The sequence below is a fragment of the Lemur catta genome, chromosome 7 (genome assembly GCF_020740605.2).
Source record: "Lemur catta isolate mLemCat1 chromosome 7, mLemCat1.pri, whole genome shotgun sequence".
NCBI classification, from domain to species: Eukaryota; Metazoa; Chordata; class Mammalia; order Primates; family Lemuridae; genus Lemur; species Lemur catta.
The window spans coordinates 84610259-84623812 of record NC_059134.1 but is presented as its reverse complement, the minus strand read 5'-3'; positions in this window follow the sequence as shown (position 1 = coordinate 84623812).

Sequence of the window (13554 nt, the reverse complement as noted above, 5' to 3'; positions counted from 1 at the left end):
GGTGGGAGGGGAAATTGATACCACTACTAGGGAAAACAATTTGGCTTTATCTAACAACTCTAAAGATGCTCACACTCTTCAAAGGAGTGTTCCGGAGAAACTCTAACACATGCACAGAGAAACGTGCAAGAATGTTTATTGCAAATTTTCCCTTGGAGCAAAAATTTGGAAATGATTTAAATATCTATCAACAGAGATGGATAAATTATGACATATTTATATAATGGGGTACTATTCAGCACTAAAATGAAAGTATGAGAACAGCATATACCAATATTGATAAAATGCAAATTGCAGAATGATACAGACAGCATAAGACCATCTAAATAAAGCCTTAAAAGGTGCAAAATTTGGCTAGTTACAGTTTAGGGATACATACATATGTAGTAAAAGTATAAAAATAAACATGGGAACTTAGGGAAGTAGTTATCAATATCTCTCAGAAGAGAAGGAAGAGAGCGTGACTGGGGCTAAGGTACCTTGTGATCTGCAACTGTACCTGTCATTGTAATCCTTTGTCTCTCAAAAAGAAAGACAAACTGTATATTCCTCTGTGTTTGAAATATTTCACAACTATATTTATTAAAAATACACAAGGAAAAGTAAAATAAAGTTTTAATAGTGATCATTTCTGGGTGTATGGATTTATTTTGTTGGGGTTTTTTTGTTTTAGGATTTTTTTCCCTTTTTCATCTTTGTTATTGCTCAGAAAGTCTAATTTTTTTCTATTTTTCTGAATATAAATGAAATAATTAGGCTTTTTCCTCATCTGAATATTTGTGTGTGTGTGTGTGTGTGTGTGTGTGTGTGCAGTATAGCACATATCCCTTTAGTAATAACAAACAAAGAAAGTTAATTGCAACTGGAAAAATTTTTTCACCATCAATCATTTAGAATTTTGGGTGGAATAGTAACTTCTCTGGACTGTGCAGATTACAATCTCATAATAACCTTGGCTTGTGTGTGGACATGACCTCACCAGTGGTGGTTTCCAGGGTTTGGAAAGGAACCAGTTTCTGGCTATTTCACCACCTCAGGAGAAATGAGAGGTGCTGCTCCCAGGGGCACCCAGTCAGTGCTACATCCACCCGAGAGTCCCTGCCCAACCATGCAATCACTTCTGAAACTAGTGAGATCAGTAGCTACTCACGAAACCATGAGTCACCCCTATTGGTGAGGATTTTCAGGAACCCAAGGAGTGCCCTGAAGTGCCGGCTTCACCAGATGTGCAGACACCACCAGCCCTTCCCCTAACATGGAGCACCCCATCTGGCCCATTGCCAATGGTCACAAAGTCACCAACTGCCAAAAATCTTCTTGGGTCTCAGGTGAGGGCCTGTAAAATTAATGCAATCCCAATTATAATTCCAGTTGAATTGTTTTCAAGGAACTTGATTATCTAAAATTTATATTAACTCACAAATAACCAACACAACATTAATTTTAAGACAGAAGACCAATAATAAAAACAGTGTGGTATTGGTTCAGAAATAAACAAATTAGCCAATGGATAAGAAGAAATTAGTGTCAGACAGAAACAGATGACAGAGAGATGACAGATTCTTTGAAAGAGACACTTTTTAAAATCAATATCACTGGGAGACTAGAACACTGACTAGTATATGAAGAAAATTGAAATTAGATCTCTAACTCCATAAACAAGAGTAGATTCTAGATGGATTAAAGACCTAAATGTGAGCTATAAAACTATAAAATAAGTGGAAAAAAAGGTAGAATATCTTTGTGACCTAGGAGTTGGTACGGGGAATGGGAAGAGTTAATAAAGCTTACAAAGCACAAATTCTATGGCAAACAAAACAAAACAACAAAACCATGAAATATTTGACTATAACAAAATTAAGGATTTTTGTTTATTGACAGACACCATGAAAAAAAAATAGATGAATGACAGCACTTAAAAAAGGAAGGTGAGATAGCACCTTAGAAGATATTTGCAATCCCTAAAACCAATGTCTAAAATATTGAAGCAAATTCAATAAAAGACAACAGCCCCGATAGAAAAATAGACTGAGGTTATGAAAAGACAATTTGCAGAAGAGGAAACACAGAAGGTTACTTAGTGTATGAAAGACACTCAAAATTATTAGTAATCAGAGAAAAGCTAATTTTTAAATTTTTATTTTCTAAATTGTTAAATAACAAGTATATATATATATATATATATGGAGTACAACATGACACTTTGAAATATGTATACATTGTGGAATGAGCCAATTAAAATGCATTACCTCACATCCTTACCATTTTTTTGTGGTGAGAACACTTAAAGTCTACTCTTTTAGCCATTTTCAAGCATACAATACCTTGTTATTAACTATAGTAACCATGTTGTAGAGAGAAGTAATTTAAAAGAAGTATCACTTCCTACCTTCTGGACTAGCAGTAATCCCAGGCTAGACAATGCAAGTGTCGGTGAGGACAAGAACTCTCGAGAACCTTCATGCACTGTGAGTGGGAGTGGAGACCCAGCAATTCCACTCTTAGGTGCACATCCCAATGAATTCTTTACTCAACCCCATAAGAGACCACGACCAAGAATGTTTACTGCCGCATTATTTGAGGTGGCAGAGCGCTGGAGACAGCTGGCATATTTGTCATTGGGAAAGGACAGGGTAAATTGTGGGAAACACTTACATTGGGGCATCACAATGAGAAGCGGTGAATTTGGTGTAAATATACTATGGAGAGACCTTCAAAAAGGTTATACTTAGTAGAAAAAATAAACAATAGAATGAGATATATAATTCAATACAATTTGCATAAAATTGAAATTAAGCACATAAACAAAACATGTATTTGAAGAACACATATAAAAAATACCTAACACGACAACAAACACATTACATAGAATCTAATGGTTGCCCATTGAGGAAGAATGGAAATGGGAGTAGGCATGAAATAAAAGACAATAAATAAATAAGTAAAATAAAAAGAAACCTTCAGAGATTAAAAACAATTATGTTCTGTAAACTGTGGAGTGTGATTAGCTCTACAACTGAGGAGATTCTTTCCCTCCAAGTGCTCATTCTCTCAGGGGAAAAAGATACTATGAGTGTAAAAGAAATTAAATCTATATATTAAGGAATTTTCACACTGTCAGGCAAAGAGATATGAAATATAGAGATGCTCCTTTTAAACCAGACTGTGATAAAAAGCCATAATACAGGGTGCATTACAACATAAAGCAAAGTGACCAACATCTACTTTTTTTTTTTTTTTTTGGAGACAGAGTCTCACTCTGTTGCCCAGGCTAGAGTGAGTGTCGTGGCGTCAGCCTAGCTCACAGCAACCTCAAACTCCTGGGCTCAAGTGATCCTTCTGCCTTAGCCTCCCAAGTAGCTGGGACTACAGGCATGTGCCACCATGCCTAGCTAATTTTTTCTATATATTTTTAGTTGTCCAGCTAATTTCTTTCTATTTTTTTTTTTAGTAGAGACGGGGGTCTCATTCTTGCTCAGGCTGGTCTCGAACTCCTGAGCTCAAACGATCTTCCCGCCTCGGCCTCCCAGAGTGCTGGGATTACAGGCGTGAGCCACCGTGCCCAGCCAACATCTACTTTTTCACAGAGAGAACCCCCTATGTTTCTTCTTCCAGGATATATTAATGGGCACAGTTTATTCAATGAAAATCTAAGCACAAATTACCTGAGGCAACACATCACAGGTACCTGTGCCGGGACTGATGGAAATGCGGTGAGAGTACTTCATTCATTGCAATTTTCATCAGTGCTTTGAATCATACATTGGCAATGAGAGCACGGTGAGCATATCATCTAGCAACTAAACATGTATTATGAATATCCACCCATGTTTCTAGATTTTATGACCACCCTGTAGAAGAACACAGTACCAACAAAAAATGAACAATTCCTCTGGGTCTCTTTTTTTCCCTCCATCCTTAGAGTTTCTCCCCCATCATCTTTTCATTCTTTCTCCTACTGTATTTATATGGTAAATATATTGAAATTACAGAAATGCCCATGAATAGGAGAACAATCAAGCCAATCTTTTTTTCCATTTGAAAGAATATAATGAATATCACTGTTAAAGGAGAAGAGAAAGACTCGGAGAACCACGAGGGAATGATGCATCCTAGCCAGGCACACAAATTCACCAGCAGAACTCAAGTTCTCCCTGGTGAGTCGTTTTGTCTGCCATCCCTACTCATCTGCATTGCCAACAGTGTTTAATTTAACAAATTCCATACCTCCTCCAATCCTTTGGGAATTCAGAATGGTTGTGGCAGACAATAGCAGGTCACGCATGGAGAAAAAAGGATAATGAAATACTTTTTCAACATTGATTGGGTGAAGGTGTAGAGATTTGTGGAGGTATAATGAGTAATCCTGGCATAATACAACTGAATTTCATCTATGCCAAAGTGCCATTGATTGTGGATGCATCATATTTTATGTATCATTAAGTAAGAAAAAAACAATGTCAATTAAACTATGACATATGCCGTCCTTAACAAAACAGTAATACATGTTCAACACCCTGGCAAGCCTGGGTTTATATCCCAACTCTTCCACTTTCAGCTGTGAGAACAAGTAAACTAACCTCTCTAAGCCTCAGTGTCAGCCTTTGTAATATAAAAACAGTAATTGTCCCACCTCAAATCATGGTTTGGGTATGGCAAAGTCATAACATGTAACCAAAATGTTTGTACCCCCATAATATCCTGAAATAAAAAAAAAGAAAAATTAAAAACAAACAGTAATTGTACCTGCTAACTCATGTGGAGCTTAAGTGCAAAGTGTTTAGCATAGTATCGAGCACATACTTGTCATCAATACTTAAAATACAGTGTCTATTTTGGTGTTAATGAAGTTTGTAATAATATGCGAAGTACCTATGGTATAATGATAATGTAAAAGCAGGGTACAGAATAATACTGTAATTTAATCTCAACTAAGTTTTTAAAAAAGCAATGTATAAAAAAATGGTAGAAAGAAATACACCAAAACGTTAACACATACAACATATATTTGGGGGCTGAAACTATTGATTTTTTTTCTTTTTTATATCCTTTCTTTCTGGCTTCCTAACTTCTCTATAATGTTAATTTTAGTAGGAAAAAAGTATTTATTTTTATGATTTACTCCTAGATCCTCCTTTCACACTCAAATATCATTCATTGAATGAGTAATATCACCATTGAATGAGTAAATGAATGCACCTATTGTAGGGTCAACAAATGCTCCTAGAAAGCATCCACCCTACCACTTCTCATTGCAGCCCAAGGAGGACAGCCACCTTCTGCTGAGTCCTCCCGGAGACTTAGAGTCCTTTTCAATACAACAGTCCAGTCTTTTCCTTCTAATCAATTGAAATAGCAAGATGAGTGAAGCTTATCCCTGATCTCATGTGTGATTCCTTCCCAGGACACTCACATGTTAATAGTGATCAAAACTTTAAGCTAAAGGCAAAAAACTCAAGGTGGAATTTTAGGTGGCCAATGTTTTAAAAGAGGAGATTTGGAAAGAGAGGTCTTTCAATACCAACAATTTCACTTTCCTTTACTAAAAGAGTATAAGATTAATGGCAGAGTCCCATCTCTTACACCTAGTGTAAAACTTCAGATTTTTCTAAATTGTCATAATGTCAAATATTCTACCACTAGTGCTGGTCAGGCAACATATTCCAACCTTGTTTTTGCTCCTAAGGTTCCGAAACTCATCTCTTTTTGTATTCCAGGCACTCGGCTCTCAACAGATCCTAAATCAATTGCTTGTCCAGTGATCAAGTAATTTCCCCCAGCAAAAAGGAGATTTCTTTCTTTCCCAAGATTTCTTTCTTTCAAAGCCATGAATTCCCCTTGCTCCCAGACTTCATTCCTCACCTCCTTTTTCTATCCTAACAGAATGGCACAGTGCAGGTGGCTGCATATGAACTAATTTTCTCAGGCATGTCCTAAGAACCAGTTTCCAGGGAGACGTCCTGGATGGTCAGTACCAGGCCATGCTCATGGTTTGGAAAGCCAGTGGCAATGACTGGTAGGTGAGTCATGTGGCTGTGTCATTGTGCTTGTTTATAGGGACCAAAGCTAGATTTGCGTTTAAGCTTGAAGATTCAGAGAGGAATCTCTGAATATGGAGGCTCGTACAACTCCAAATTACCTGCAAAAGGTAGAGTGCTAGGTTGCCTGCAGGTGGAGGTGTTATCGCCTTTGAAACACCAGTGAAAGGCTGCAGGCATCTGTCCCCAGCATCGCGGGTAGTTTGCAAAGAGATATTTGCCTATGAAAAGGCCAAAGCAAGGAGAATACTGTGTCCTTCCATATACACAGAGGTAAGGACGGCAGGCGGTTTTAGGGCAGCCTTTGGAACTGTTGGTTAATGTGGTAGAAAGAACATATGACTTGGTTTTCAGAAAACCTGCATTCACGTAATGGCAGTGAGATCTTGGGTGAGTCTCTTAACCTCCCTGAGCCTCTGTCTTTGTCATCTATAAAACGGTGACAATAATCATAGGGTGTTAAGATGAATAATTGAGACGACTTATATTGATCTCCTGACATGCAGTAGGTGTTCAATATTCATTCTCTTTCCACTGTTTTCAGATATGGAAATACAGACTTAGAGAGACACCATGGCTCCCCAAAGGTGTCCCACATCAGTGGTGAACGACAGACATCCCTTCTCTGTCTGAAGGTGGAAGAACTGGAACTTAAGTCTAGTTCTCTCAAATCTAATGCATTTTCTGAAAATTCTTTTTTAACCTTCTCACCTACCAATGCTGGCTGGCTGGGAGGAGACTGGCTGGGACTGAGGTTGAGGAGGGGAGCACGAGTTCTTCAGGCCAAGGAAGTAGAAAACTCTGCATGAGGAAAGAGCTCACCGAAAAACACCTTAGTTCTGCGGAAGGGTGTCAACCTTCCCAGCCAGAGACCGGGTGAAGGCAGCATGTGGGAGGGGCCAGCCCAGCATCATCGCATGTGGGTGCTCACTGTAGTCACCCTGCACAGCTGACCCAACACCATGTCATTGTAACAGCAATAGCCGTAGTCATCACAACTCCCACTTACTGTTTCTTGTGAACCTAGTCACAGGCCAACCATGGCCACCTCACAGGGTTGTTGTGAAAATGCACGTCACTTCTTAATTTAAGAGGGGGTGGCCACGTAGCTGGAGACTAAAAGACTGTGTCATTAGCATGTGGCTAGAGACATATGGGTAATGGAGAGTACATGGGGTTTTGAAGTAAGACAGCCTGAGGTTCAAATCTCATCTCTGTCCTTTATGAAGTGTGTCATTTGGAGAAGGAAGATAACTTTTCTGAGTGTGTTTCCTTGATTGAAAACCAGGGCTCTGATCTGAACCTGAGAAGGGGGAAAAAAATGCAATAATAGACAGTAAATGACACCTGGAAGAAGGCTGTTAGTTATTAGATCATCAAAATGGGTTTTTGTTTTATTTTGTTTTTGTGGTTTGTTTTGTTTTTGTGGAAGGAAGAAGAAACTTCTTAAGAATTACAATGAATAAAGAAAGTATACCTTAAAATAAGCATATATAACCTCAGAGGCTGAAAAATGCACATTCTTGCCTTCATTCAACATTTACTGTATGCCCAGAACTGTGTGGTACTGGGATAGAACAAGCGATGTGACCTACCTCCTACCCTGGAGTCCAGTGTGCATAACAATCACACACACACACACACACACACACACACACACACACACACGAGAAAATTCCAAATTCCTCCCAGTGTGGCAAATTATGACAATGCAGCAGCTTGGTGCCCTGAACCTTGGTAGTCCCTGTCCTGGTTCTTGTCATAACAGGAAAAACACTAGTGGTTTCTCATATGGGGAGACTTTGTCTAAAGTCTCAACAGCTCAGGCCTTAGATTCCATGTTTTTTCTGGATCTGGTATGACTCTGAGATTCATTTATCAGCCTCTGCCTTGATTTTCCCAGTCCTGGTATAACAGGATGACTTGAAAAGCCTTTCTTTTCTACCACAAGTGCCCTTTCCACCCTCTACGTGGGCTCTGGAAAGAAATATGAAGATCAGAATGCAACAATTTTAAAATGTCACTTTCCCTAGGGGCTCACTCAGAGATAAGCTTTCCTTCTTAGCTAATGTGTTGAAATTTATAGATCAAACAGGGCCAGAGGGTAAACAAATGTTCTCTTAGCTTCTAGATGCACAGTAAGGCCAGGACTGTTATTGCTTAAGGGAAATAGGCCCAGGCATCACTGGTGGAGAGAGACCAACCCAAGACAAGAAGCCCAGGGGCTCCTTGCCCCATCTGGCTAAAGGCAGGGTGTGGGGAGGAGAAAGACCTGGGGAAATATTGTGATCAAGAAGGCAGAAGGCAGCTCCTTGGTGAGGGAGAGGCAAGTGTGGGATTTTAGGGACGTTACTTAATGTCTTAGATTCAGGGTGAGAAACTAAATACAAGTGAATTAAATTATTCCAAAACTATTTATCAAGTGCCTATAATGAATATGTTCGTATCTATTGCTGCATAACAAATTATCCCAAAACTTAGCATCTTAAAATAACAACCATTTATATTCTCACACAGTTTCTGAGGATCAGTCATCTGGGTGCTGCTTGGCTGGGCAGGTGTGGCTCAGGATCTCCCATGAAGTTACAGCCAAGCCGGGCTGTACAGCAGGGCTACAATCATATGAAGGCCCAGCTGGGGCTTTGGGACTCACTTCCAAGCTCGCCGACATGGCTACTGGCTGGAGGCTTCAGTTCTCTGTCCATAGGGCTGCCCGTACGTCCATATGGCAGCTGGATTCCCTCAGAGCAAGGAATCTGAGAGAGGAAGTAAGAGCATGCCCAAGAGGGAAACCTCAATATCTTCTATAACCTAATTTTAGAAGTGACATCCCATTACTCTGCCATATAATGTTGGTCACCAGACCAAACCTGGCACGTTTCAGGAGCAGGCTATGTAAGGATAGGAATAGCAGGAAGCAGGAATTATTGGGCAATCTGAGAGGCAGGTGACTACAAGGTGACAGCAATCCCTTGAAGCAGTGAAACAGACCATAACCCTTCGTAACCTTCTAAGACTTTATTTAGTTGAACAGAGAAACTTTTCTATTATCCTTCATCCATCAAGAACAGAAAGGCAAATATTTTAGATGAACTCCAATAATGGTGTGATTATTTCTTTCATTTATTGAGTGCCCACTATGTGTCGGCAAGTGCAGCCTTCACGTCGATTATCACTGGGCTCTAAGCTACTTGAGAGCAGTGAGTTTTGTTTGCTGGTTCATTATCACAGTCCCAGTGCCTAGAGCAATACTGGCACATAGGGGTTCCCAATAAATACTTATTGACTGAATTATATAATTAAATCTTCAAAATAATCTTGCAAGCAATCATTATCTCCAACATCAAAAAGATGTTGGAGCCAGGCTTGGGATGCAGCAGAGCCAGGCTTGGGATGCAAGTCTCTGTAGTTCTGAAGCCTATATTCTTACCCATTACCCTCCACCATCTCCTTTGTCTCTATTGAGCATTCTGACTCATGAAAACATAAAAACAAAAGAGCCTGAGGTTGTCTCAAGAGTCTAGAATTTCATAGGTGCTTTATAACAAGCTATTTCCAATCTACTGCAGTTTGGGAAGTGGATTCCCTGTTGCTTGTTATCAAGGTAATCCAATGCCTAAGGTTGTCCTAGAGGGAAAGAAAAGTCATATATTCCTAGAAACACACATTCAGACTGCTTACTCTGTGTGAAAGACGTAGGTGAACAGATAAAATTATTAATATACAACTGTTACAAGTTTTCCCCAATTCTCTGCCTGCCAATGATTACTTATATTCTGGCTACTCAATTTCTTCCCAGACCCCATATTTGGGGAAGTGTTCTTCCCTTGCCAGAAGAATCTTCCAAACTGTTAGGAACAGAATCAGAATCAGAAAAGCTGTGGAAGGAGGAGAGAGAAAGAAGGACAAGCTGGGGTTGGTGGAGTAAATTTTAGGAGGGAAAAGGATTGTGAGAGGCAAAAGAGAACAGCAGTTCTGAGAGAAGTGGATAGGAGAGGAAAAAAAATTTTAAAGAATTGCTGTGAGCATTTATCCTTTATGGGTTTTCAGAAATATAACTAAAGAATTTAAGTTATTTTGAAGTCACTTCTTGGTTTCCAGACCGTGTTCCTTGATCAAGATAGTGTAAGAGACTAGACTGCATGGGATACGGTGTTGGAGAATTACACATAAGAAACTCCTCCATAAGAATTTCACAGGAAAGAATGAAAACACTGCACTGGGAGATACTGGTGAAGTTGGGGGGGGAAAAAGAACATAGGGAAGGTGAGAGAACATCCTGCTAGCAAATAGTGTTTAATATTATCTCCCCCAGAGATTATCAATAGATCTCAATTGTTAAATTATCATGATCTCAGGGTACTTGAAAAGAAGTGTATATAGGCTTAAGTACCAATCTGGAGAGCTTCTGAGCTTTATACCAGTCCTAGTTCTGATGAAAGAAATTGAAGAAGACACAAATAAATGGAAAGGTATCCCATGGTCACGGATTGGAAGAATTAATACTGTTAAAATGTCCATACTACCCAAAGCAATCTACAGATTCAATGAAATCCCTATCAAAATTCCAATGACATTTTTCGCAGAAATAGAAAAAAAAATCCTAAAATTCATATGGAACCACAAAAGACCCTGAATAGCCACAGAAATCCTGAGCAAAAAGAACAAAGCTAGAGACATCACACTACCTTATTTAAAAATCCACTACAAAGCTATAGTAATCAAAGCAGCATGGCATTTGCATAAAAATAGACACCAATGGAACAAAATAGAGAGCATAGAAATAAATCACACTCAGTTTGCATTCAATTGATTTTTGACAGATACCAAGGACACGCGATGGGAGAAAAGACAGTGTCTTCAATAAATGGTGCTGGGAAAACTGGATATCCATATGCAGAAGAATGAAATTAAGCCTTCCTCTCAACACCATATGCAAAAATCAGCTCAAAATGGATTAAAGATTTAAATGTAAAACCTAAACTATAAAACTATCATAAGAGAACACAGGGGAAAATCTCATGACATTGGTTTGGGCAATAATTTTTTCGGATGTGACCCTAAATGCACAGACAACAAAAGTAAAAATAGACAAATAGAATTACATAAAACTAAAAGCTCTACACAGCAAAGGAAACAATCACCAGAGTAAAAAGACAACCTACAGAATGGGAGAAAATATTTGCAAATGATACATCTAATAAGGGGTTAATATCCAAAATATATAAGGAACTCAAACAACTCAATAGTAGGAAAACCAATAAAGCAATTAAAAATGGGCAAAGGACCTAAATAGCCATGTTTCTAAAGAAGATATAGAAATGGCCAACAGGTATATGAAAAAATTCTCAACATCATTAATCATCATGGAAATGCACGTTAAAACCACAATGACATATTACCTCACAACTGTTAGAATGGCTATTAGCAAAAAGGTTAAAAGTAACAAGTGTTGACAAGGTTATGAAGAAAATAGAACCCTGATACATTTTTGGTAATGTGCATGTGTAAGTTAGTATAATAATCCATAGCTTTGACCCCCCAAAACCCACTTTCAGAAATATTTCTTGACATGGGCATGTGGTGCATGCCTGTAGTACCAGCTACTCAAGAGGCTGAGGCAGGAGGATTGCTTGATCCCAAGAATTTGAGTCTGTAGTGCACTAAGATTGTGTCTGTGAATACCCATTTCACTCCAGCCTGGGCAACATAGTGAGACCCAGTCTCAAAAAGGAAAGAAAGAAGAGAAGAGAAGAGAAGAGAAGAAATGTAAGAAATGTTTCTTGAGAAATAATCACAAATATAAAGATTTGTACAAAGAATGTTTATAAGGTTACTCATAATGCAAAAGTATTGTTTTTTTTAATTTTTTATTGATACAAAATAATTGTACATATTCATGGAGTATATGTTATATTTTGATACAAGCAAATAATGTATAATGATCAAATCAGAGTAATTAGGACATGATTCACCTCAAACATTTATCATTGTTTTATGTTGGGAACATTTGAAAACTTCTAGCTATTTTGAAATATAAGAAATTATTGTTAACTATAGTTGCCCTATTGCACTATTGAACACTAGAACTTTTTCCTTCTATTTAACAGTATTACCCATTAACCAACACTTCTTCATCGCTGAGAAGCCTTTCCTGGTTGTCAGGATCACCTTTCTCTTCTCTGCCATCTTGTACCTTACTCTGCATCACTCAGGTGTCACACACACACACTCTGAGCCCAACACCATTTGTGAATGTGTTATATATTCCTGCTGTAGAAGCTCCCTGGGAGCCCAATCTGTGGTTCCATCATTAGCATTGCTGGGACCAGTCAGACTCAAAAAAAGCCAACATCCTTCAAGAGTTTTGAATTTCAAATTACACTTGATGCCACAGGGATCTGTTTATTTTTGTGTTTTTGGCAAAACTCTACTTCCTGTTTCTAAGAAAGTGGACTCAAAGAAACAAGGGACTTCGGTTGGCTGTTCAAACCTCAGGTGGTGCTTCCTTTAGCAACTTAGGAGCTCAGCTGAAAGAAATGTCATTGCTTGGGAGCTGGATTCAAATCCCAATTCTGCCACCTGGGAAAATTGTATAATCATGCTGAATCTCAGTATTCTCATTCCAAGGGAAAGATGGTAATAATGAGAGTATCTACCTTACAGGATTAAATTAAAAATATTATGCAGGTAAAGTGCAGTACTCTGCCTGACACAGAGTAAGCACTAAATAAATATCAGCCATCACTGTGACCCCAGAGAACAGCCTTACCAGATGGAGATGCAGTTCTTAGATCCAAAAGGACAGCTTCCCCTGGAACTAAGTACACGCAAGGATTTTGTCTCCATTCCCCTCCCACCTCCACAATGCTGTAAGCCCACCAGAGATGACTCAGTGTTCACTTGAGCTCCCCAACCCATCCCCGGGGGAAGAGGGAAGCCATTTCTGAATAGTTTGGCTGGACCATAAATATTTAAATGAATGTTGGGATAGATTCCAACTTATTTTCATAAATTCCTGGAACTTTCTATTTGGAACAACCTCAAAGATAATCTAGTCCAACCTTTCAATTTACAAGTGAAGAAACTAAGGCAAAAGAGTTTTAAAAATTTGCCTAAGGGCCCATGGATACTTAATGGCAGAATCATGACTGGGACCCAGGTGTCCCATTTACCTGCAGTTCCATGATATTGATCATACCGCAACGTATTATCCTGGTGATTTGGCTATCTCCCCAATAAAGTATAAGCTCCAACTTAGAACCCTTATTTGTTCATGAGGAGGTTAAGTCACTTGCCCAATGTCACCCAACTCATAAGTGAAGGGCTGGGAGTTGGAACTGGGGTTGCTCCAACTCAAAAGTCTGTGCTTTGTACTCTGTCAGCCTGTTGTACAGTCCCAGTGATTTGAAGCTACTTCCTTCCTAAAGAAATATGGGCCGCGATGGAGGTAGCATGGTGGAGTAGAACTGGAAGTCAGTTGGGCTCTCACGTGGACCTACTTAAACTTAGATGT